This window comes from Paroedura picta, chromosome 1 (assembly GCF_049243985.1).
Source record: "Paroedura picta isolate Pp20150507F chromosome 1, Ppicta_v3.0, whole genome shotgun sequence".
In the NCBI taxonomy this organism is placed as follows: Eukaryota; Metazoa; Chordata; class Lepidosauria; order Squamata; family Gekkonidae; genus Paroedura; species Paroedura picta.
In genome coordinates, this window is record NC_135369.1 from 119,047,373 (window position 1) to 119,050,305 (window position 2,933).

General features: G+C 43.6%; 1 long non-coding RNA gene across 1 annotated transcript; it reads right to left on the minus strand.

The window, feature by feature from the left end:
• Positions 1 to 1,776: 1,776 nt before the first annotated feature.
• Positions 1,777 to 2,412, minus strand: LOC143842092 (uncharacterized). Its single transcript, XR_013232984.1, has 3 exons — positions 2,371 to 2,412; positions 2,117 to 2,265; positions 1,777 to 2,018 (listed from the first exon to the last, which is right to left on the minus strand). It is a non-coding gene; the product is annotated as an uncharacterized LOC143842092 (long non-coding RNA).
• Between the last annotated feature and the right edge of the window lie 521 nt (positions 2,413 to 2,933).

The following is a 2,933-nucleotide window of genomic DNA, read 5'->3' on the forward strand; positions in this document are numbered from 1 at the left end:
GCAGTAATCTTGTCAAAAGCCCTACAAAATTGGCCAGTACTAATGGTGGTGGAAAGAACCATAAAGTCACAGCTGACTAATGGTAACGCCATAGGAGTTTCAGGGCAAGAGGCTTTTGGAGATGATTTGCCATTGCCTTACTTCCTCTGTGTCATGACCCTGGCATTCCTTGGAAGTCTCCCAACCCAAAGCCTAGCCAGGGCCAACCCTGTTTAGCTTATGAGTCCTGATGACACTGGGCTAGCCTAGGCTATCAAGTGAGAGCAACTGGCATTAACGGCATTCATATTATAAATGATGAGCTTAAACTGACCGCACAATCCAGAGTGGTGAAGATCTTCTAAAAGTAAATTATGAGAAAGTAAGGCCCTAATTTGACTCATGGAAGAAAGGGTTTAATTGGGTTACCAAAACTCATCCTCCTACCCGAACACACATTATTAACACTTGAAAGAAAAGAAGAAGAAGAAGAGTTGATTCTTATATGCCGCTTTTCCCTACCCAAAGGAGGCTCAAAGCGGCTTACAGTCGCCTTCCCATTCCTCTCCCCACAACAGACACCCTGTGAGGTGGGGGAGGCTGAGAGAACTCTGATATCACTGCTCGGTCAGAACAATTTTATCAGTGCCGTGGCGAGCCCAAGGTCACCCAGTTGGTTGCATGTGGGGGAGTGCAGAATCAAACCTGGCATGCCAGATTAGAAGTCCGCACTCCTAACCACTACACCAAAAGGGCCCTTAAAGATAAGTCTCTTCATCCTTGAGAGTACATTTAACAGCACATGGCAGCTGCAATTAGTAAAACTGTAAAAAAGCTGACAGACAAAAAGAGATCTATGATCTTTGCCTTTGTGTTCCTGAGGGAATGGTAGCCTGCCTAAGTCCACCTAGTGAGCTCACTGCTGGACACAGATTTCATTAGTCATATTCCACCAACAGTGGCAGACTGATGAGGTGTATTCAGGCCCAAATTGAAATAAATATCCTTGTTCTTATAGTTACTACCTCAGACCAGCAGCTTGTAGAACAGAATTCTAGCTATTTTATCCCACTTACATCCCAAACTGGCCAGAAGGAGAAAATAAATATCCAGTAAACAGATTTGTTCCTGAAGGAAAATGTCACCAGCAGGTGGCAATGTTAAACAAGATATTTCTTTGCAAATTCCAGTTTGTTTTTGTTCTCCCCCAAGCATAATGTCTTCTCCTTCATTACAAAACCAGAATTTTGTAAAAGTTAAGAAATTGCAGCTCTAGAATCTGCAATCAGATTAGGTTCCAGATGGGGCATAAGTGGTACATTCTGGGAAACCAGGCCAGTCTTATACTGGGGGGAGGGGATGGAGAGGGAGAGGGAGATCTCCATCCCCCAGGCCAACACCCAGCCTCAGACAAATGCCTAGCAGAAGAGTTCAATTTTGCAGGCCCTGCAGAACTCAGAGAGCTCCAACGGGGCCCGCAGCTCTTCCGGGAGCTCATCCACCAGGTAGGGGCCAGGACTGAAAAGGCCGTGGCCCTTGTCGAGGCCAGGGGTGCCTCCCGGGGTACTGAGATTATAAGCAGATTCTTACACACAGAGCAAAGTGCCCTGTGGGGGGCATAAGGAGGTAGGCGGTCCCTCGAGTATGGAGATGGAGGATCTTAGCCATGCCTTTGTGTGCTTGAGAGAATGGTGGCCTACCTAGTGGACATTCCTACAAGTGAAAAGCTGTGCTGGCAACTATCTTTTCCTGAGACCAGAGAGTTATATTCAAAATTACATTACATTTTACTAACATCACATTACAGTCACACTGTCCCAAATCAAATCAATTAAAATAGAAGATTGTGAGGAATATGGATATACCGGTTGAATAAGGTTAGCATACATAGTGAGATAAAAAACCTATGTCCTTGTTAATTCCAGCATATGCCATTGTTTTGAGTGTTGTAATAACTTGCATTTCTGCAATCTTCCTTTGTAGTCTGTTAATGAAGATGTCAGACTTGTGTGCATTAATTCTTTGGCAGATGGTCTGACCTGTTTGAGAACAGAGGGGCATTGTTGTCATTTGATGATTAAAGGCAGACACAGGAAATGGTTACAATATCAGCATAAGAATAAACACCATGAAATACCTGGCAGAACCAACCCCAAAATTCAAAGGTGCATATAAAAGTTGTTGTCTTCTTTATTGCAGGTGCATATATTGTTCTTCAATAATATGAAAGAAGTTTCCAGTTCTGAATACCTTGCTTCACCTCAGCTTTGTCATAACACACTTCATCTGAAAATGAAATATGAAAAATATGAAAAACAGAGAAAATACAAACAGAACAAAATATCTAGCAAAAGTCCCCCCACATGCATTTAAAACATCCAAAATGCTTACCAGCACAGATAAGAAATGTTGCTTGCAAGCAGTGTAATAACCTGCATTCCATGGACCCACAAGCCACCACAGTCAAATACATCTTTGCTAATGGTCCCCAGCTGCATGGAGTAAGAGTTAATTGTAAACAGCTGAAGCCCATTACCTGAGGTTTGACTGCAAACAAGGTGTCAAACCAATTGACATTAGGTCATCTTTGACAGGTGTCAAGATAGAGGGCTATACTCAAAAGCAGGGGTAGTCAAACTGCGGCCCTCCAGATGTCCATGGACTACAGTTCCCATGAGCCCCTGCTAGCATTCGCTGGCAAGGGCTCATGGGAATTGTAGTTCATGGACATCTGGAGGGCCGCAGTTTGACTACCCCTGCTCAAAAGTTTTATATCTTCTTTACCAGGGTGTAAACTGCACGGAGCTTTTATTCCAACCCCAGATCGATTCAGTCCCTGCCCTCTACAAAGAATGTGATTTCCGTTTGGATTTGGGGTGATTTAAAATTTCCTTCTTCAGCAAGAAGGATTGATCCAGAGTGACCCTACCTTTATTGTGCGATATCTTAGAGTG